This window comes from Hyperoodon ampullatus (assembly GCF_949752795.1).
Source record: "Hyperoodon ampullatus genome assembly, chromosome: 4".
Taxonomy (NCBI): domain Eukaryota; kingdom Metazoa; phylum Chordata; class Mammalia; order Artiodactyla; family Ziphiidae; genus Hyperoodon; species Hyperoodon ampullatus.
Genome location: NC_136917.1, coordinates 106,287,394 through 106,311,784, shown reverse-complemented (window position 1 = coordinate 106,311,784; position 24,391 = coordinate 106,287,394). Strand labels below are relative to the sequence as shown.

General features: G+C 37.6%; 1 pseudogene across 1 annotated transcript; it reads left to right on the top strand.

The window, feature by feature from the left end:
- The first annotated feature begins 22,913 nt into the window (after nt 1-22,913).
- Nucleotides 22,914-24,059, top strand: LOC307051817 (large ribosomal subunit protein uL30-like; annotated as a pseudogene). Its single transcript has 2 exons — nt 22,914-22,978; nt 23,388-24,059. The product of its transcript is annotated as a large ribosomal subunit protein uL30-like (transcript).
- The last annotated feature ends 332 nt before the right edge of the window (nt 24,060-24,391 follow it).

The following is a 24,391-nucleotide window of genomic DNA, read 5'->3' as shown; positions in this document are numbered from 1 at the left end:
AACTCTCTGTCCCGGACGTTTATATATTCCAGGCAGATCCTCTTTTAAATGGTTTTGTCCTGTTTATGGGATGGGATGGTTTGGGTTTCTGGTGCAAAGTAAATAACGCAGAGATATATCTTGTAAAAATGAACAACAGACCAAAATCAAATATCTATTCAAGCCTATCCTCCATGCTATTAATTAATCTAGCCAGTTAATATATGTTAAGCACTTATAAAAGTGGTATGTAGCCAGAGCCCAAGAACTGCTAGGCTCAAGCAGCTGTAATCCCCCACCCCCGACATAACTGTAAAATAATATTTTTGAACCACTGCAGTGGTTTTTGACTTAAGCATTATCTGGTGATGTTCAAAATTCTCCAGGTTAGGCTTCACCCCAACTGATTGGCTGGTAGGACTATGACATCAATTTTTTGCCAACACTTTATTTCAAAATAAAGTATGTCAAGCCTACATAATATCCACTAGAATAGTAAATTAACGTCCACATTCCCTTGCAACGTTTGCTTTAGCTCTCTAGGTAAGTATTAATATATATATGTTTACTCTTGAAACATTTGAGAGTAACTTACTCTCAAATTATGAAATTTTACCTCCAAACATTTTCTCATGTAACTTGAAGAATAGGACTTTTTTTTTTTTTTTTTTTTTTTTTTTTTGTGGTACGCAGGCCTCTCACTGTTGTGGCCTCTCCCGTTGTGGAGCACAGGCTCCGGACGCGCAGGCTCAGCGGCCATGGCCCACGGGCCTAGCCGCTCCGCGGCATGTGGGATCTTCCCGGACTGGGGTACGAACCCGTGTCCCCTGCGTCGGCAGGTGGACTCTCAACCACTGCACCACCAGGGAAGCCTGGACATTTTTCTATATAAGCACAACACAGTGATTACAATCTGGAAATTTAACAATGATATATCATTTTCTGATATATGGTCCATATTCAAAATTCTCCACTTATCCCAATTAAGTCCTTTATAGCATTTTTTTCTTTTTAAATCAGGCTCCAGTCAAAGATCTCACATTATATTAATTTGCCTTGTCTTTTTTTTCTCCTTTAATCGAGAACAGTTCTCCAGCCTGTCACTGACCTTCATGAAATTCGGTATGTCCTTCAACTTGGATTTGTATGGTTTATCTTCATGATTAGATCTGGTTAAACATTTTGGGCAAGAAGACTATTTCCCTATATGAGGTCACGCGATGTTGCTTGTCCTATTATTGGTGATATTAGCTCTGATCCCTTGGTTGGAAGTTTCTACAATAAAATGTACCCTTTTTACTTTGTGATTTATAACTTGATAAATGGGGTGACACTTTGAGACTGGATCAACATCCCATTTCCCAAAAACCTGATGGTTTTAGCACCCATTGCTAATTCTCGCCTGAATCAGTTATTACAATGGTGTTGGTAAAACTGATGATTTTCAAAATGCTTATTACGCCTTGTATATTTATAAGTTGGTATTCTACAGAAATCTAAAGAACTGCTTTCCTTAAGAAACAAGTGAGATCCTCAGGACTGGAGATGGAAGGTGCAGAGACAGATGACTTATTTTTTCCTCTGGTAGTTTAAGTTTCTCTTTATCTCACCTCAGTTTGCGGTCATATCTTCAAATCTCACTTTTCAGGGTTTTGGAGAAATTTTCTTTTCCTAAGAGAATCTTTGCTAGGAAAAGTATTTTTCAACCTTCTTGCATTGAAATTCATAAGAATACAAAATTCCTCTGGTGTTATTATTATTTTTTAAATAGAAACCTGATCCTATTCTATATATTCGTCCTTGGTCACTTTTGAAGTGTAGAAGCAACTCCTTGGCATGGGATACTAGGCTTCTACTTGCCTCTTCTGCCTCAGTTTCCAGCCCCCAGGCTCCAGCCATCTGGAATTACTTCTTGTCATAGATGCCTCTCTGGCTTGACAGACTGTTGTCTTCACCTGAAATGATGTGACCTCACATTTTTGGCGAGTGAACTTCTACCCAGTCTCCCAAATGCAGCTCCTCCATGAACCCTCTTTTTTGACATTCCCTTCACCAAGCAGAGCTAATCATTCCTCCCTTTTTACCCCTTTACAATTGACCCTTCAATAGATGTCCTTCTATTAGAGCACTTACACTGGGTTTATTTCTTTTTTCCATGGTCCCTGCCCTTTGCGATTGTGGGCTCTTTGAGGTAAGAAACTTTCTTAATCATGTTATTTCTCTAGTTTTGAGTCCAGAGCTTTAAACATAGCAGTGCTTCATAAATATCTAACAGAAGAATGAACGCTCACAAACCCAATTATTAATTCCATAGTGGTGAGAACCTAGGTAGTGTTCAATACATTTCAGTTCTCTAAAATAATGTTTCTTGAGCTTTAGTCATGTTTGTGGCCATATCTGATATCCCATATTATAATATTTTAGTTTAAAATTATTATTTTTAAAACTGAAATGCTTGCTTTCAACCCTATCTAAAGCAACATTAACTATGGCGTGGTTTTGATGTGACAGTTTATTTTTTCTAATGTACATTATAATGTATTCATAACAATTAAAGATTTTCTTTTTGGCTGCATCACACAGCTTTCAGGATCCTAGTTCCCTGACCAGGGATTGTACTTGGGCCACGGCAGTGAAAGTGCCAAGTCCTCACCACTGGACCACCAGGGAATTCCCACAATTAAAGATTTTTCAACAGCCTGTCTCTATAGCACCCAAAATCAACTTTTCTGCCTGCAATGGTATACATAGTATTCTTTTGGAAAATTTCTTGGGTATAAAGCTTAGGCAAGTCTTAAAAACACACAGCACAGCACATTTTGTAGCTATGAAGTAGATTTTATGACATTTGAGTTTAGAAAACCAACAAAAATTTATAGGCCAAATGAGTCTCCTATTCTTGATACTTAAAGTTAGATTCAAGAGATATATTGCCTAACCAACATTTTTACTGGGCCATCACATTTTTATTAGCTTCATCCACTCTTCCTAATATCACAACAGTTGCTCTAGTGGTAGCAAAAATCATCCAGATTTACCAGATCAGTCGATCAAATCATTGCACATACACTTATACACATATGTGTATGTTAGGTGATGTACAGAATACTTAAAAGCATAAACTCAACACTTGCCTTCAAGGAATGTGGCATTTAATTGGCTATATTAGTATATTAAAGATATTTAATCAGATGATTACATACTAAGTGTAGTATAGAAGAAGAATACAGGATTTTATAATAAGACACAGAAGTATTTCCACCTAGGTAAGTCAAGGAAGCCTGATGGAGTTGACCTTTGATCTGAGAATTAAAAGGATGGCTAAGATTTAGATAGGCAACTCTGAGATAAAGTTCCACAATAGAAAAAAGTGTGTCAAGTGGATTGTGAATAGACTCATTTGATTGATTCATTTATTCACTCAATCATTTAATTATGCATTAAACAACTACATATTGAGCACTAGGTGTGTGCCAGGTGTTCAAGCAGACTCTGAGATAAAATGGTAAAGAAAATGGGCACAGTATCTGCCATCTTGGAGTTATAGTAGGGCGTGGTGAGGGGAATAGGAAATAAGGCTGGAGCTTGACCACAGGGACTTGCTGTATTAAAGACTTTTGTCTTTATTGTAAGAGCAATGGGAAACAACAGAAGGATTTTAAGCCGGATGGTGACATGATCAGATTTGTGTTTGGAAAATAATTCTGGCTGTAGTATGGAGAATGATGGATTGGTTGGCAACTATAGTGGCTACAGGTCTTTGGAGACTAATAGAATAAAATCAAGAGATGATGGTATTCTAGACCAAGACTACTGTGGTAGAGCTAGAGAGAAACAGAAGGAGGAGTGTATTTAGGAAGTAAGACCAACATGATTTGATGATGAATTGGATATGTGGGATGGGCAATAAGAAATGTTAAGGACAAACTGGTTTCTGGCTGGCACAACCAAATGGATGCTAGGACTATCCACTGATATGGAACATTGGAACAGAAAAATATTTAGGAGAAAATTATGAGTTCAGGTTCCACTTAAGGTGTCTTTGAGACATCCAGGAGATTACTTAATAGATGTATATATTTATAGGTTTGGAAATCCAAGCAGATGTAAATTTGTGAGTTAACTGGTATGTCATCTTGGTTTCTCTGAGAATCAGATGCTGATTTGGAGTTACAAAAAAAGATTTATTGATCAGAGACGTGGAGGGTTGATAATGCCTATGAAAGGTAAAGGAGTGAAGAAAAAAAAAAATGGTCATGGAACACTTTCACATCATGATGTTGATCTGACACCAGGCAGGACAGAGGAAGAATTGGGCAGTGAGATCCTTAGGATGACAAAGTCCTGGCCAACTCAATGCTGAGCCCCAGATTAAAGACTGACCACTAGAAGAGTCCCTCATAGGGCAGAAGGTCCTCATCACAGGCTGGGTGCTCCCCAAGGAAAGCATGGCCTTGGCTCAGATACCGTAGTGAGTTCTGAAAGGGCTGCAGCTGGAGGCTCTCACCTAACAGTCCTCCTCACTGCTGAATGACAGGCTCTTTCTTGAACAGAGATCTGAGTGTTGCACCTTCCTGAATTTCACATCTAGCATAGGTGCTGGCTGGAGACATGTATGTGGTAAAGATGCCCTATCAAGAAAACTGAATGTGAGAAGATAAAGAAGGGTTTATTGAAGAATGATTGTATCTAGGTGAAAAGTGGAAAAGTTAGGTGAAAACCATGTTCTGAAGTATCATAATGACAAATAAGAGGTTTGACTGATGCATTTATACATTTATGTATTTTTCAAATTGTTCAAGAGTAATTAAGTCTGTTTCTACAAATATGTTCAGTATAATAATAAAATAAAATTTAAAATTTAATGAAGAAAACAGGACAAAGAGAATAATGAGAGTAGGTGAAAACAATGCAGCATGAGTAAGTTCTTTCAAAAATCACATCATAAAATTATATACACTGAGTAGAAGTGAAAACATGGCTCTGAAATTTCTAGTTGCCAACAAACAAGGAAAATATAATCAGCTATGATTCACAGTGTACATGAGACAAAAACAAATCAATTGCTTAAGAGAAACCCATTTTTTTTTCTGATACCAAGATGAGGAAGGACCTATGGGTCTTCATAAAAAGCACACTACATAAGGAACTGAGCAACATCTTCACAATAATTTTTACAACAAACACAGTAAGGAGTTACATAACTCTGATTCTTAAATTTCCCTCCAGGATGACTAACACAATTCTATGTGGGGGCCTAATGACTAATTCAGAAAGAGATTTAACAGAATTTAGAGGGGAAAAAATAGACTGAATGTCCTAGAGACAATCCAAAATGGATTAGGATTGAAATAATCTCATAAAAATCTGAGGACCCTGGTCAGAAGAATAAGCCACTCTACTTCCCATAGAATTGTCTTGAGGGGCTATCAGTGAACCAAACCAATAATCTAATCAAGAAGTAGATTTTGTTTCTTTGAGTTACACAAACAAGAACAGCTTGCCCTAAACATTGCCTGCCTTTGACCATGGTTGCAGAAATATCAGCATTAAAAAAAAAGTAAAACAGTGAGCTAAATATTTATCTCTTTTTTAAAAGAAAATATTTAAAAAGAAACCCCCCTACTCTCAATAAAGTGTTCATAGGACATCTAACCTATGGTATTTTTAGCTTCACTTCATGAACTCCTCATATGAAACCATCTATGTTTAAGATTTTCTCCTGATTAAATTTTTTTCTGTAGTGGTTTTAAATTGTGTCAACAAATTCTATGATTCTCCCTTCAGGATGTAGAGCTTAATTCCTCTTCTTATTTAGTGACTCCCTTCTAATGAATACAATACAGCCCAAGTGATGATTTGTTTTAGGGAATATTCTTCTTAAATATATTTAGTAAATATGATGTGTTCTCTTTAAATTTTAGTCAATAGATATATCCTTCCTAGCAGTATATTAAGAAATATTTAAACCTTTGAAAGCAGAGAGTAACAACTGATTTGATCTCCTTATATTTTGATATATTGAATACATTCTTAAATAAAATCATTAATATAATTCTGTGAATGTCATTTTATGAGCCAGAATGGCATAGTAGGTCCAACTCTGCACTTTTGGCTGTGTAACCTTGGGAACGTTACTCAACGGAACTGTGCCTCTGTTTTCTTCTCTAAAAATGGGGATAATAATAGAATATAACTTATAGGATAGTTGTGAAGAGTATATAAATTAATTTATATTAAATACTCAAAATAGTGCCTGACATATTGTAAGTCCTCCATAAATGTTAGGGGGGAAAAAGATTGATTCAGTAGATGTATAAAAAATTCATTTTCATTAAATATATTCTAAAAGAATATTTCTTAAAGCAAGTTTTTGGTAAATTTGATCGATTGAACAGTCAACTTTGCCAGTCAGGAATTGGTTATTCAGTAACTGATTTTTATCATTTAATTTTCTATTAATTTCTATGCTATCTGTTGATGATGATTATTTATGTATTTATTGTTTGTGATTGTGCTTTAAAATTTTATTTCTCCAAAAATCATGCCGTAGATGCCGTACATGATTAAATATGTAATCACTATTTTAAAAGGCAGTAATCAGTATAAGAAGTCCTTGAAGATTTCAAAAACTGGTATTCAGAGCATATATGATTAGAAGTCTGATTCATCGACCAACCAGAGAAGGTTTCTCTGTTATTTTACGTCCCTAACTGAAAAATGAAATATTAAGAACATTTTATTATATTATTTTCACACTTGAATATAAAGTTGCAGAAATAGATATGGAAGGTATGAGTTATAAGTAAAGTACAGGAGTTTGCTGAAGAAAAAATACACACCCTGAGTCTGCTAGATGACAAGTAATCCAGAGTCACAAGAACATCTTCCTCTTTGCAGTACTGTACAATGTTTCCTAATTGCATTTAATGGAAAATTTTTATCAGATCATTCTTTAAACTAAGGGAATGAGAATACAAATCTCTGCCTTGTTTGATTTTGTTGGTAGCCCAGTGCACACTGGACATTAATTAATAGTTAATAGCTGAACAATTCAGGCAGCCTGTTTTGGATCCAAAAATATTCTTAAAGATGGGAAAGCCATATTAACTACAGTAAGCTGTAATATCCAGCTGGTTCTGCTGATCCCAAATCACAGGATTTTTGCCTTGCAAGGGGCTCTGTAAATCATCTAGCCCGAACCTTCAATTGAGGCTATTTAAGGGAAGTTTTTAGAGACTTCAAAGTCTTCATAAGACCGTATATTTGCTAGGACTACTTATTACAGCTAAATCCTCCAAGGCTTTTGAATGTACCCATGTACTGAAGAAATTATTCAGCTAGTTGAAGGTCACTTATTAAAATGTGGCTCTGGGCTACTTGGAGAGAAAGAAAAGTATAAAAGGCAAGGAGAGACTGGAGGAAACTCTCATGTCGGGTAACTGCGGCTGCTGCCCAGGCTGTGGTTGGGTGTGCGAGGATGATTTTAGACACAATACACAGGCTTCCAGTTCACCAGCAGACAAGGCATACTTGATTGTCACACATGAACATGATGCTACTACAGTCTTCCAAGTTATGGAATTGTTTTATCATTTTCTTTAGCCTTTTTTCCCCCAAAGGAAACACTTGGTTTGAGAAACTTCATCTAAAGAAACTGATGACAATATCATGGATATGTACTGTTACATAATACTTGGAAAACTGAGACCCAAAGGGTCTAGTCTTGCATTGGTGTAGCATTTCAAGAACATCCTAAACAGGGATTCCTATCTTCTTACACATCCCTTCTCCCCTCCAGCCTCTTATGCTCCCTGAGTTTACTGTCCATCCTACTGTGCATTCCTACAAGGAGCCCACCAGACACTTCACTACCTCCCACCACTGTCAGCCTCCTGTGAAAGGTAGTTTGTCTTTTACTATTTCCCTCAAGACTTGACTGAGTGGATTTAGACCTCTTTCTCTTGGAGAGCAGGGAGCAGGGGAAGCTAAACGGGATATGACCAAATGCATTTTCACTGGGGATTGGCGTGGGGCACGAGATGGTGAAGGAAAGGGTACACATTTCACTCAAAAATGCTTGTCCCACTGGAGGTTACGTAAACTATCAAACATTATGTAACCACATATTCTGACTCTTTGATTAGCTCTGTTTTATGCATTGGTGACTGACGTTTGAACCAATCAAACAAACCACAAAGGTAATTCAACCCTTTGCAACTTGTCAATGCCCTGATTGGTCAAGCACAGAGTTGATGCCTTATGATGGATGGTTATCAGAACAAAATTCCTAAATTTTATTTGTGGTTTGTGCCTAACATTAAAACGATAAGATTATACTCATATTAGGAATATTATGGGTAGGAGGAAGACATCATCACAAAGGGCTGTACACTTGCATCAGATTATGAATTAAAATAAAGGCAGACAACTTTGTAGCTTGTCTTGCATATGGCTCTCTCTTTGGTGCTGTGATATTAAAGCTACATTTTGGGGAGCAGAAACAGGTCAGATTTAGACAGACACTTTTGAATGTTACCTGCCTCTTTTTTTCTCTCTCTCTATTGGCATGCGTAGCTCCTACATTACATGGGAATTGGGTATTTATTACATTTGCAACTAATTTCTCAGATTTTCAGGAAGGGAATCCTGTATTTAGTACTGGGTTACTGGGAAGATAACCTTTATCTAGAAAAAAAGTGAATTAAAATTAGTACAGTCGATAGAAATTTATTATTTTCCTGTTCACAATCATTTAAAAATAAATTTGGATTTCTATCTCGGAGACCTCAAGTATATCTAAAACGCTCAAAGATGATGAGAAAAACATGTAAAAAGGGAGTTCCAGAAGATAATTTGGAGATGTCTACAGGAGGAAACTTTGAGGGCACCTCTCTGTTTTGTGAGACTGCCTATAAGAGCAGTCAAGAAACTGATGGATGAATTTTGGTTCTGACTGGGCTGACAAAGATTTGGAGACAACTTGCTTCTGTTTTTGTAAATTGGATAGGTTACTATTACATTTTGGGATGTAGGTTTGCACAGAAGGTCGCTCTTGAGAGCCTAAGAGAAACAACTTTTAAGTTAGTATGGTTATCTGGGGAGGTCTTCTAAGGTACTCTGTATAGTAGCAACATTCAGGGACCACTGTCTAGCACTTTATTTATTTATTTATTTATTTATTTTTTGCGGTACGCGGCCCTCTCACTGTTGCGGCCTCTCCCGTTGCGGAGCACAGGCTCCGGACAAGCAAGCCCAGCGGCCATGGCTCACGGGCCCAGCCGCTCCGCGGCATGTGGGATCTTCCCACACCGGGGGCACAAACCCGCGTCCCCTGCATTGGCAGGCAGATTCCCAACCACTGCGCCACCAGGGAAGCCCGGGACCACTGTCTATTATCATTCGAGAAGACACAAGTATATATATGTTATATGGCAGTAAGTACAGTATGAGATGAAGTTCCAGGTTCATAAAAGAATAAAGGAAGCTGACTGACTGAATAGTGTCTTTTACCAAGCTGTACCCATGACTACATCTGGTTCACATAAGCAACTTTTGGTTTTTATGGTTCTTTCAGATTAAATTTTTTTTTTTTTTTGGTAATCCTGTAGGTGGGCTACTTGCATAATTATTTACTATGGCTACAGCTTTTTTTATAGCACCACTGACTTCAGAATTTGGTAAACATTGCTTGCCCTCTGCCATACTAAGTTTTGTACATTCAATTCAATTTAATGGATGTTTGAAGAACACAACGATAAATGCTAGAAAACCAGAGTAAAACAAAAACAAAAAGCAGTAGAGGAATTGATTATTTGGTGTCTTAGAGATGCACAGGTGATAACAGAACTGTGCTTTTAACTGTATTCATCCAAAGTAGTTACTGTGTATTATCATTTTTTAGAGTTTTGGTTTTTGTTTGTTTCGTAGAACCAGTTTGGGTCTTTGAGTGTGTTGCTAAGGGGTCCAAGAGGAAGCCAATATTGGATTTATAATAATAGTTACCTTCATGACGTATGGTTCTTTTACCAGCACATATCAGCTTTCTTTTTATTTACTCACGATGCTCTCGTTTGGCTAGCTGGCTTGTTTCATAACTCAGCCTGACCTCAGGACCCAAGAAATCTCAGTCCTTCTTATATTGGTTTTTAGAGTCTACTCCCATAAAGTCCCTTCACTGATTACACTGCCTGCCAGGGACTCTGCCTCTCAGAAAGATCACAGGGCTCCATACTGACCCAGAAAGCCCTGGGACTCTGATCTGCCAAGCCCTGTCCTGTCCGGGCCTGACACATGATATTCTCTTCTGCAATCACAAGTCTGACTTGGAAATTGGTGTTTTTGCATGATTGAATGTGTGAATGTGGTAACTTGTAGCCACTAGCACATGTACATATAGCAGCTTCAGAGGACTGATTCTGTTTTTCGTTTCCCAGAAGTCACTACCATGCAGATTTTCTGAGAAACATTTGTGTGTAGCAGGATAATGTACCGCTTTCTGTCCTTTTTGTTTCCTGTTCTTATGCCATGCTGTGATGTTGCCCTTCTTGAGAGGCAATGATGCCAGATACTGGTATGGACAGGACAAACACAAGGATTAGAAGAAAGTGGTTTCCCTGGCAACAATAACCATGCAAGGGGAGCCACACTACTTATCCACTACGCATGTCTCTTTTCCTCTGCTTTAAATAACACAGAGGATCTGAATGCTATGTATCTGATTCTGAATCATTTCCAGTGGATGGAACTACAGCAAACCAGCACAGTTTAAAAAGAATTTGGATATTTGACCAGTGTGCCATATACTTTTTCTATGTTAATAGACACCTCCCAAAGTATCTCCTTTCTATTAGTGGGTCATTGCTTTTGCACTTTTCATGACATGAAGCTGAGAAATAGTTTTCTCTTTCAAAGACAAAGCAGGTAAAGAATTTGCAAAAATACCAGATATTTAAAAAATTATAAGAAAACTCTAATTATATCTCTTAACATTTCAAAATTATCCTTTCTACACCAGTGGCCAAAAACAATCTGTAGATGATACGATAAGAAAGGCAAGATAGTCACTCTAAGTTAATAACTTCATTCTAGTTCTTTATAGTGCTTTTTAAAAAAAAGTCTTTAAATTATTCTTTTCTGAATTCTGCATTTATTTTATTGGTATCTTGACATTAGTTTATTAACATTTTGATGTGATTATTAGTCATTGCTGATTAAATATTAATTAAACGGGAAGAAGTGTGCTGAATAATGCTCTCCATATTTGCTGGTCAGCACTTTACATTTATCTATCTATCTATCTATCTATATATCATCCCACACAACCAGGTATAATTTTGGTATCAGAGTATTGCACACAGCCTAAAGTCAAAAAACTGTCATTATATCTAAAAACAACTAACTATTGTTGAAAGAAACGATCACTTTTTAAAATACTACTTCTCAAATGCTGACCCATCTTTGAAAAATCAGTCATTATCCATTACTTTCTTAAATTTTCTGACTTATTATTAATAACTGGTAAAATCTGAAGTACTGAATAGTTATACATTCCTGAAAAAAAAATCTAATTTGAGCTAAACTGGGTAAAAGTATAGGACAATACTACCAATGCTTGGGTTATATTTCTATACTATATAGAAATATAACCCAAGTCACAAACACAAGCTACATGTGAAATTTTAAACTTTCTAATAGTTGCTCTTATAAAAAGGAAGAACAGGTGAGATTAATGTTAATAATATATTATTTAAGCAAACATCTAAAATATTACCATTTCTATATAAAACCAATATAAAAGTTACTAGTGAGATTTTACATTATATTTTTCATACTCAGTCTTCAACATCTGACTTGTATTTTACATTTAAGCACATCTCAGTTTGGCCCAGCTGTATTTCTAGTGTTCAACAGCCACATGTGGCTAGTGGTTACCATATGGGACAGCACAGGTCTAGAACATAAAATATCACCCAAGTCATTTGAGGTTCAGTTCCTTAAAAGTTAAAATGCTGATCCTATAAGTAAGATTAAAAAAAATCTATCTCTTGAGCAGTTTGGAAAAGTTAATAGATTGACAATGTTTTCTGGATTCAACTACTAGGTGCTCCTGAAAAAATGTTTAAATAATCAATAATCATAAGAACTTTTCCAAGGTTCTTCCCAGAGATATTAATTAAGTTGGTGATAATATGATTTCAGAGACTAGAAAGCACTGACAAATTTAGCTAATTCTGTTAATCCCATAAGATATTCTTGGAAAAAAATTCTTTGCAGATTTAGTATATCAGTGTGTTGTATGAGAATAATTGAACTGAGAATATCTTACAGAAACCAGCTCTTTGCTGAATTTCATTAAAACCAAAATTTTGGGGATGTAAATATACACTGCAGACTGAGTGACTAAACTGAGGAAACCATGAGTTTTTCTAAAGGAGGTTTCATTCCAGTCTCCTAAATTAGAGATATACTTGCCTTCTTCTGAATGACATTACAGACAAGAAATAGAGAAAGAAAGGGTATGAATGGTTTATCTCTGCCAATGGGCTGAGTGAAGAAAATGTCCTTTTCTCCCAATTTGCTGTAATATTTAGAAATCATATTTAGAAAGACTGGCTAGCAGGAATTACAAGTAAAATTTTAATAATTTCCATGGATATAATAATTACAAAGATATTTGGAATAAATAAGGAACTATTATGTGAGCTCACAAACTCATTTATAAGCTTTCTCTTTTCAAAAAAATTCGAGACAAGTGTTTCATTTGGCGATTCTGCCTCTTACCATTTATTAATTCTATCAACAGCCCAATGAGGTTTCTGAGAACCTATTCTCATTAGACAACTTGAACAAGTCCAAATTGTCAACAATTAACAGTAACCAATTTGTGAATTCAAGTGAAAAGTTATCTATTATAAAATGGATCAGACTAATAGAAGAACTAGATTTCTACAGGGATGAAAGTGGCTTGTGAGATATAAAAGCAAGCAGCAACAAATAATTGGTGGTACATTACCGGTATACAATCATTTATTTAATTTACTGAGCCAATAGATGTTTTTTAGAACTCCTACTATAAGCAAATTGCTTGTCTTGGATGAAGTAGGAACTCAAAGACAAATCGGATGTGAATTCTACATTTAAGGATTTATAATGTAGTGGGTGGAAAAAGACCATAAATAGCTATAATGGAGGCCCAAGAATTTTGAGAGATCTGAAGAAGGGAGACCAGCTTCAAGGGTAGGAGCTGGTATTGTCAGGTAAGTAGACAGAGCAACTTCCCAGGGGAAGTAGATTTGAGCTGGGCCTTGATGAATGGAACGAATTTAGTCTTACAAAAAAGGAGGAGGCATTTAGGTAGAGAAAATGCTAGCAAAGGCAAGACTCTTACGGGAACACAGGAAAAATTTGATCTAGAAGTGGTGATATATGTCTATGCATTTTCAAAGATCCTGTTCTGCATGGAAAAAAGTTTTACCACATTAAGCTTTAGCCAGCAAAAGGAAAATAATTTATTTATATCAAATGGGAAAGGAGCTTAGTTAAAATAATATGAATTAGAATTTGATGTTATTATCAGTAACAAATACAGGCAATATTTTATCCAGTAAATTTTGGCTTTATATTTTGTTGCTGATATTTTGTTTTTATGCTATCTATATCAGATCTATAGATAATTTTCTTAGAGATTTCTTATATTACTTATAAGTTTAGCTTGAACTCGCTCTACCCCTCTCCGAAAATTTGGTGAGTATTCAATTGGTCTTATTCTAATTATTCTATGGCTTGATTATACCTAATTTAAAACGTGAGCTTTTTGCGTCTTTACTGCATCTTGGCTAGACAGCAGGCAGGTAGGTATTGATTTATTTTTATAATTCATCTTCTTTGCTGATATCATGGCCCTAATATTTGGGATTCTTTTTTGCTCCCCCAATAATGTCATTTTCCCTGCAATAGGCTAAGACACTTCTTGCCACAGCACACTTTTTTTCTTTTCTCTTTTCTTTTCCTTCCTCCCTCCCTCCCTCCCTTTCTATTGAAATATAGTTGATTTGCAATATTATATTAGTTTCAGGTGTACAGCACAGTGATTCAGTATTTTTACAGATTATACTCCATAAAAGTTAATACAAGATAACAGCTATGATTCCCTGTACTGTACAATACATCCTTGTTGCTTATCTATCTTATACATAGTAGTTCGTATCTCTTAATCCTATAAACCTAACTTGCCCCTCTCCCCTTCCCTTTCACCTTTGGTAACCACTAGTTTGTTTCTATATCTGTGAATCTGTTTCTGTTTTGCTATATACATTCATTTGTATTATATTTTAGATTCCACATATAAGTGATATAATAGTTGTCTTTCTCTGTCTGACTTATTTCACTGAGCATAATATTCTCTAGGACCATTGATGTTGCTACAAATGGCAGAATTTCATTCTTTTTTATGGCTGAATAATATCCCATAGTATTTGTGTATATATGTGTGTGTGCATATATATATTTATACACCACATCTTTTTTATCCATTTGTCTATTGATGGACACTTGATGGACACTTCCATATCCTGGCTTTTGTAAGTAGTGTTGCTATGAACATTGGGGTGCATGTATCTTTTCAAATCATGTATGTTTTCATTTTTTCTGGATATATACCCAGGAGTAGAACTGCTGGGTCATATGGTTGTTCTATTTTTAGTTTTTTGAGAAACCTCCGTATTGTTTTCCACAGTGGCTGCCTCAATTTACATTCCCACCAACAGTACAAGGGCTCCCTTTTCTCAATATCCTCTCCAATGTTTGTGATTTGTAGACTTTTTGATGATAGCCATTCTGACAGGTGTGAGATGACATCTCATTGTTGTATCGATTTGAATTTCTCTGATAACTAGCAACAGTGAGCATATTTTCCTGTAACTGGGAACCTAGCCATCATTGTGATGTGTTTCCAGCTGTTAGCCAGCTGTAAGTCTTCTTTGGAAAAATGTCTATTTAGGTCTTCTGCCCATTTTTTGATTAGGCTTTTTTGTTGTTGTTATTGAGTTGTATGAGCTGTTTATATATTTTGGATATTAGTCCCTTGTTGGTCATATCATTTGCAAATATTTTCTCCCATCCAGTAGGTTGTCTTTTCATTTCGTGGATGATTTCCTTTGTTGTGCAAAAGCTTTTAATTTTAATTAGGTCCCATTTGTTTATTTTTGCTTTTATTTATTTTGCCTTAGGAGACAGATCCAAAAAATATTGCTACAATTTATATCTAAGAGTGTTCTTCCTATGTTCTCTTCTATGAGTTTTATGGTCTCAGGACAGACACTGTTTTTAGATTGTTGAGATATGTATTGGTAACGGATGCCTTTTGTGCCCCTATGTCACATCCCCTCAGCCTGCCTCTGACTTAAGCAACAAGCTATGGTGGATAGTTTCTATGCATAGCACCACGGCCCCACCTCAAGTGACTACCAGGTCTCTCTGCTTTTATAGTTTAGGATTTTTGCAAGCAAAGGACCATTCAGCCAGGAGCAGGGCAGTATGGAATTGCAGGGGAGTTAACACCTCTGGGAGCAACCCTCAACTAGTGGAGAATGGGAGGTGATGGACAAGCCTCAGCCATCATCTTCCCTCCATCATATGTGGAGGGAAGTTCTAAGGCCATGGGGGCTCAGAGGGTCCCTAACTGTACAGAGCCACAGCTGTCCACAACATTAATAGCTCACTACCGCACCCTTTACTGGCTTTGTCTTTTTCCCTGTCTCACTCTCCAGCCCCCTCACTCCTGCTTCTGGGTATCACCTCCCAAATAAACCATCTGCACCCAAGTCCTTGTTTTGGGCTCAGTTTTGTGAAAGAACCAAATATCACCATTCCCATAAAAAAGTAGGTACTTTTTAAAGAAAATCAAGGTTGAGTAACAAAATGACTAAAGAACTTAGCCCCTCAGAAGAAAGCTGAGATGAGAAAGTCTGAGTCCCACTGCATGAATGGATTGTAACTAAAGGGCTAATTTATAAATCAGTTGTTTTAAACCTGGAATATATTTCCTAATGGAAACACATCACAATGATGGCTCGGTTCCCAGTTAACAGAAATGAATTAAGCTTGTGAATAACTTAAAATATTAAGTACTAGATATAATTTAATTTATCCTGTTTTCTGGAATCACACTGTACTAGTTAGCTGAGGCTACTATAACAAAATACCAGACTGTGTGACTTAAACAACAGAAACGTATTTTCTCACTGTTTTGGGGGCCAGAAGTCCAAGACCAAGGTGTTGGCATTGTTGGTGTCTTCTGAGGCCTCTCTCCTTGGCTCATAGATCCACCTTTCCCCCGTGTATTCACATGTTCTTCCCTCTGTACATGTCTGCGTCCAAATCTCCTTTTCCTATAAGGACACCAGGCATATTAGATTAGGGCTCCAAATGATCTCATTTGATTTAAGTGTCTCTTTTACAACCCCATCTCCAAATATATCCACATTCTGAGGTACTTGGGGTTAGGATTTCAACACATGAATTTGGGGAGAGGGACACAATTCAGCCCATAACACATATTTATCTTTAAGTTTTTAGTTACAAAGTATTTGATACATGTAAATGAATAAAATAAACACCAATGAAATCACAATTCAGCTTAGCAATTAGAGCATTATAGATACCTTTGCAACCACCTGCGTTCTCCTTCTTCTCCTATCTTCCTCTTTCCCCCCAAGAAGTAAATACTATCCTGAATTTTGTTTACCAACTACTTGCTTTTTAACAGATTTATCACATATAAATGTATAATTAAGCAATACATTGTGCTTTTTTGAGCTTTATAAAAATAGCATCATTTGGTATATAGTTTTATATGACTTTTCCCTCTAAACAGTATGTGTCTAAGATTTATCCATACTGAAGCTAGTACGTATGGTTCATTCATTTCACTACTGCATAATATTCCACTAAGCGACTATACATATACATATCTATTCATTCTCCTATTGAGAGCATTTAACTTGTTTCCAGGTCTTTTGTTATTAATTATGCTGCTCTTGCTGTATGTATTTCTTTCATATGTGTAAGACAGATGCTCTGTACCCAGGAGTAGAATTGCTGGGTTATAAGGAATGTGATTACTCACCAGAACAAGATAGTTACCAAATTGTTTTCAGAGTGGTAGTGCCAGTTTATGTTCACACCAACAGTGTCTAAGATCCCTTTGATGATTTGTACTGTGGCCAATACATGACATTGTCAGGCTTGTAAATTTATGCCAATGATGTTATGATGTCAAATGATAGCAAATTATTTATAATTTACATTTTCCTAACAACTAATAATTGTTATGAACCTCTTTTATTATGTTTACGTATACATGTTTTCTCTTCTATGAAATACCTGTTTTCTTTTTTGGCCCATTTTTCTTCTAAATCTTCTTTTGTCTTCTTTTTATTTACAAGAGTTTTTCTGTACCTATTTTCTAATCCTTTTCTGCCTACTTGTTGAAAATATCTTATTTCAGTTTGTAGTATCTTTTTATTTCGTTTATGTGTATTTTGATGAACAGAGATTCTTAATTTTAATGTAGTTAAACTTAGTGGTCTCTTCTTTTATAATTATCATTTTTTGTGCATTGCGTGAAAAATTCTTCCCTATCCTGAGGTCATAGTTTTCTCCTAAACTTTTTATCTTATGGATATTTCTTTTTATGTCTTAAGAAATCCTTTCCTATGATGTCACAAATATATTTTCTCTAAAATGTTTATGGTTTATCCTTCACACTTATGTTTATTTCTTCAGTAATGGAATTTTGCATATGGCATAAGGTAGAAACCTAATTGCATTTTCCTTCTACATGGATAATCAATTATTCTATCAATGTTAGAATAAAGCCACCACTAAGTTTTTGTACCTATTGCTAAGTATTCCTGTTAAATCTGAAACTTTAGAAAGAGGAGGAGGTATATATGCAGTCATAAGCATAAAAATATATCAACAGTCAGAAGCCATTCAGTCTTTTTGTTAGCTGAACAGCTAGTGGAGGTTATGAAAAAGAAGGAAGAATGATTTCCACTGCAGAGAACTTTCAATGCTATATTGAAAGGGAGAAGGTAGAAGAAAGGAAAAAACAAAAAGGAAATGGGTGTCCAGTTAGGGTGAAGACAGTGAGATGTATCCTAAATAGGAATCATTTATAATGTACAGGATATTCATAAGCCTGAATGTGGAATCAGAAACCATCTGACCTTAACTTTAAAATATATATGTTTCTAAGAAGCCTTTATTTATTGTCTACTTTAATTCCTTCATCTTGTCAGATATACATGGAAGAAACAGAGATATGAAGTGACTACCCAAAAGATACACTGTGGGTTAGGGGCAAAGCTGTGATTATAGTTTAGGTCAGACTTGTGAGGGTAGTAGCCCTATAGCCAAATAAAAATGACAGGGATATACATTATTTGTTTTTATCCATCAACACAGTTTGAAAACTTTTCTGACTTTTCTTTATTTGCTAAATGTATAGAAATGTAAACCCTAGCATAATGTAAAAGATACATTTTGAAAATTTTATTCTATATGCCTCTACCAAGAAGGAACTTTAAGCCTAAAGATAATTTCTATCATATTCTTAGCATGAGTGGATTTCATCTTTTAAAGCTTATCAGTTGGCTTCAGTGTGGAAAACATAAGCAATAAAATATTTCTCTCTTGATAAACAAGTTGAACATTCTCACCGCTGGTTAGCATGAATAGTTTTGTTTGGCTACTGACCGATAACAGTTTGAGGATAGCATAAAAGAGTAACCCAAAAACACACGTTTAACTTCACTAGACTTCTTTTATAGCTGATAAAATGTTACAAAGCTCACAAGCTATGATCCATGTATTTATGACTTGAGGTTCTATAACTTTATTTTCTCTTGTGGACAAAACACACAATAGCCATAATAATTTGTCTTATAGATAGAATTTTCATTCTTTGACAAAGATGTACCATTGTGGGTTATAGCACTTGACTGCCCAGAAATTATTTCTCAGCCTACTATCTACAAAAGCAACTTTTACTTTATAGATATGCATCAGGAACTTGGAACTCCGGAGGGAGTTTCTTCCTTTCTTCTTTAAAACAAAATTGTTCTGCAAATAGCTAGTGAGTCATCATCTTCTTAGGTTTATGAAGTACTGTTCAAGTTACTTCTTAATTTTTTGCATCCTTAAAACTTGACTCTATCTTAACATTGTTGCTATATCAAAAGATGGACCAAAACCACAAAGTGAGACCAGATCATTCTATAGGAAAGTGAAATACAGATTAGAGCAAAGGGAATGTTATTGGTAAGAATTTATCTTTAAATAAAGATTATAATAAGAGCTTTAAATACAAATTTAAAATAGTCTTATAGGTGCCTGGCAAGATGGCAGAGTAGGAAGACCTTGAGCTCACCTCCTCTCAGAGTCACACCAAAATTACAACTATTTACAGAGCAACTGCTGATGAACGATACTGGAATCTAGCAGAAAAGATCTTCTATTATACAACTAAAGATATAAAGAAGGAAACACAATGAGAGACAGGTAGGAGTTAAGACCCATACCCTCGAGTGGGCGATACACAAACAGGAGGACAATCAGAACTGCAGATGTTCTCCCCAAGGAGCAATGGGTCTCTGCAGCCCAGGGGTGCTTCACCAGGACGACAAGCCCCCAGAGCGTTTGGCTTTGAAGGCCAGATGGACATACTTTTGGAGACACAGAGGGCTGTGGGAAATAGAGAAATCTCACGTGCTCCAGGATCCAAGGTAGAAGCAGTAATTTGAAAGGATCCTGGGTCAGACCTACCTTTTCATCATGGAGAGCCTCCCAGACAGGCAGGAGGCAACTGGAGCTCACCCTGGGGACATGACACTGGTGGCAGCTATTTTGGGGAGCTTTTTCTACCATGTGGACACTCTTGCTGGTAAGCATCATTTTGGAATCCTCCCTCTAGGTTATTAATACTAGGACCCAAATCTGCCCACCAGCCTGTTGGCACCAGTACTCAGATGCCTCAGGCCAAGCAGCTAGAAACACAGAACCATCTACCAACAGCCCTTCTGCCTTAAGACTCCCTGAGCCCACAGCTGCCCGAGGACGTAGCCCTGTTCACCAGAGGGACCAAGACCCAGCAGCACATACCAGTGCAACAGCACTAGCCCCGGGACCCCCAGGGCCCTGCAGCCAGAGACCTCAGGACCCAGCTCTGCCCACCAGTGGGCAGGCACCACCCCTAGGACCCCCTGCTCCCTGGCTGTATCCATCAGTGAGCTGGCACTAGCCTCAGGACCAGCCTCACCCACCGGTGGACAGAAATTAGCCCTGCGACCCCCTGGGCCCCAGCCCCACCAACAAGCAGGTGGACACCAGCCCCAGGACAACTGGAACCCCACAGCCTGTCATGACAGGACTCAGCCCATCCACCAGCAGGGTGGCATCAACCCTGGGACCACCTAGGCTCCAGTCCTGCTCACCATCAGGCCAACACCAACTCTGAGATACCTTGGACCCCTCAGCCAGCCATCCCAGGATTCAGCCTCAACCCCTAACAGGCTGACACAAGCTTTGGGACACCCTGCACCCTGCAGCCAGCCATGTCAGGAATAGGCCTCACCCACAAGAGGGCCAACACCAGCTCCAGGACCCCCAGGGCCTGCAGCCAGAGACACTAGGATCCAGCTTTGCCTACCAGTGGGCTGGCACTAACACCAGGACTTGGCTTCACCCATTGGTGGGCAGGTACCAGGCCCAGGATTTCCTGGGCCCTGACACCACCCATCAGCAGGTAGACAGCGAACCCAGGACAACCACAGCCCTTCACCCTCCCTTGTCAGGACCCAGCCAACCCACCAGCAAGCTGGCACCAGACCCAGGATGCCATGGGTCCTGGCCCCATCAAACAGCAGGCCAACACTAGCTCTGAGATACCTTTGACCCCTCAGCCAGCTGCCTAGGATCCCGCCCTATTTACCAGTGGGCCAGTACCAGCTTTGGGACACCCTAGAACCTGTAGCTAGTCATATTAGGAATTGACCCCATGCACCAGCAGGCCAACACTAGATCTGGGAATCCTGGCCTCACAACCACCCACCCCAGAACCTGGTTCTGCCTACCAGTGGGCCAGCACTAGTCCTGGGTTCCCCCAGGGTTCCATAGCCAGCTACCTCATGACCTATCCCTGCCAACCAGTGGCCAGTAGCCTCTGCACAAGGCAGGGCTGGCTACCAACTGGACCAGGGGCCAGCCATGCCTACCAGACTGCAAACAGTAGTCAGCCAGCCACAACAGAGGGACCCACACAGTCCAAATAGGGAGTACCACTAGAGAATATAGCTCTGATGACCAGAGGAGAATGCACTGCTAAGATGCATAGGATGTCTCCTACAAAAGGCCACTTCTCCAAGTTGGGAAATGTAAACAACCTACAAGATACATAGGAATAAAGTCAGGAAATTAGGTAAAAAGAGATGACAGAGGAACATGTTTCAAAGGAAGGAATAAGACAAACCCCCAGAAGAACTACATAAAATGGAGATGGTAATGATTATAAAGATTATCAGAGACTCAGAGAAGGATGAACACAGTGAGAAGTTTAACAAAAAGTTAGAAAATATAAAGAAGAACCAAAAAGAGCTGAAGAATACAAAATTGAAATGAAAAACCACACTAGAAGGAATCAATATAGATTATAAGATACAGAGGAATAAGAATGGATCATTAAGCTGGAAGGCAGAGTAGTAGAAATCACTGAAGCTGAACAGAAAAAAAGAAAAAAACAACAAAAAGAAATTAGGACAGTTTAAGAAAGCTCTGGGACATCAAGCATACTAACATTCACATTATAGGGATCCCAGAAGAGAGAAAGAAAGGGGCAGAGAACATATTTGAACATAACAGCTGAAAACTTCCCTAACCTGCGAAAGAAAACAGATATCCAGGTCCAGGAACCACAGAGAGTCCCACACAGGATCAACCCAAAGAGGACCAAACCAAGACACACTGTAATTAAAATGGCAAAAGTTAAAGAGAGGATATTAAAAACAGCAAGGAAAAGCAACAAATTACATACAAGGGAACTCTCATAAGGCTATGATCTGACCTTTTCAGCAGAAACTCTGCAGGCTAGAAGTGGATGGCACAATATATTTAAAGCAATGAAAGGGAAAAATCTAAAACCAAGAATACTCTACCTGGAAAGGCTTTCATTCAGATTTGATGGAGAGATCAAAAGTTTTACAGACAAGCAAAATCTAAGAGTTCAGCACCACCAAACCAGCTTTATGAGAAATATTACAGGAACTTTTGTAAGTGAAAATGGAAAGGACACAACTACAAATGTGAAAATTACAAAAGGAAAAAGCTCATCAGTAAAGGCAAATGTACAGTAAAGGTAGTAAATCAACCACATATAAAGTTAGTAGGAAGGTTAAAAGACAATGGTAGTAAAATCATCTATAGCTGCAATAAGTAGTTAAGGGATACACAAAACACAAATGTATAAAATATGATGTCAAAAACAGCAATCATGGGTGAGGGGAGTAAAAATGTAGGTCTGTTGAAATGAGTTTGAAATTAAGAGATAATTAACTTAAAATAATCACACACACACATATATATGTATATATATACACACACACACACACACACACACACACACAGATTGCTATATATAAACCTTATGGTAACTACAAACCAAAAATCTATAAAAGATACACAAAAAAGAGAAAATAATCCAAATATAAACTAAAGATAGTCATCAAATCAGAAGGGAAGAGAACAAAAGAAGAACAAAAAGAACTACAAGACAACCCCCAAATTGGCAATAAGTACATACCTATCAATAATTACTTTAAATGTAAATAGACTAGACACTCCAATCAAAAGTCATACGGTGCTCTTTCCTGGCTGGAACCATGGAGGGTGCAGAAGAGAAGAAAAAGAAGGTTCCTGCTGTGCCAGAAACCCTTAAGAAAAAGTGAAAGATGGGACTTCCCTGGTGGTCCAGTGGTTAAGAATGCCTTCCAATGCAGCGGACACAGGTTTGATCCCTGGTTGGGGAACTAAGATCCTACATGCCACAGGGCAACTAAGCCTGCGCACTCTACAGCCTGTGCACCACAACTAGAGAGCCCATGTGTTGCAACTACTGAGCCCATGTGCTCTGGAGCCCGCATGCCACAACTAGAGAGCCTGCACACTGCAACTACTGAGCCTGGGCACTCTGGAGCCCATGCGCCACAACTAGAGAGAAGACTGTGTGCCACAGTGAAAGATCTCACATGCCGCAATGGAGATCCCACATGCTGTAACTAAGACCCGATCCAGCCAAATAAATAAATGGATAAATGAATAAATAAATATTTTTTTTAAAAAAAGAAAAAGAGAAAGAATTTCATAGAGCTTAAGATCAAGAGCCTAAGAAAGAAATCTGCCCAAAAGATGTTTTGAAAGGCAAGGAGGAAGCTTATCTATGATAATGCTAAGCACTATCACAAGGAATACAGGCAGACTGAAATTTGAACGGCTAGGATGACAAGAAAAGCTGGCAACTTCCAGGTACCCACAGAACCCAAATTGGCATTTGTTCTCAGTATCAGACGTATCAGTGGTGTGAGCCCAAAGGTTTGAAAGGTGTTGCAGCTCCTTCACCTCTGTCAGATCTTCAATCGCACCTTTGTAAAGCTCAACAAGGCTTCAAGTAACATGCTGAGAATTGTGGAACCATACATTGCATGGGGGTACTCAAAACTGAAGTCAGTAAATGAATTGATCTACAAGCATGGTTTTGGTAAAATCAACAAGAAGCAAATTGCCCTGATGTATAATGTGTTGATTGCTTGATCTCTTGGCAAACATGGCATCATCTGCGTGGAGGATCTGATTCATGAGATCTATACTGTTGGAAAACTATTCAAAGAAGTAAACAACTTCTGTGGCCCTTCAAATTGTCTTCTCCATGAGGCAGAATGAAGAAAAAGACTACCCATTTTGTAGAAGGTGGAGATGCTGGCAACAGGAAAGACCAGATCAACAGGCTTATTAGAAGGATGAACTAAGGTATCTACCATGATTATTTTTGTAATCTAGTCAGTTAATAAACAGTGACTGTTTTCAAATTGAAAAAAAATTTCACAGAATGGCTGAATGGATACAAAAACATGATCCATATATATGCTGCCTACAAGAGACTCACTTCACATCTAAAAATACACACAGGCTGAAAGTAGTGGATGGAAAAGGTATTCCATGCAAATGAAAATGAAAAGAAAGCCAGGGTAGCAATATTTATATTAGACAAAATGACTTTAAAACAAAGACTGTAACAAGAGATAAAGAAGGATATTACCTAATGATCAAGTGATGAATCCAAGAAGAAAACATAACAATT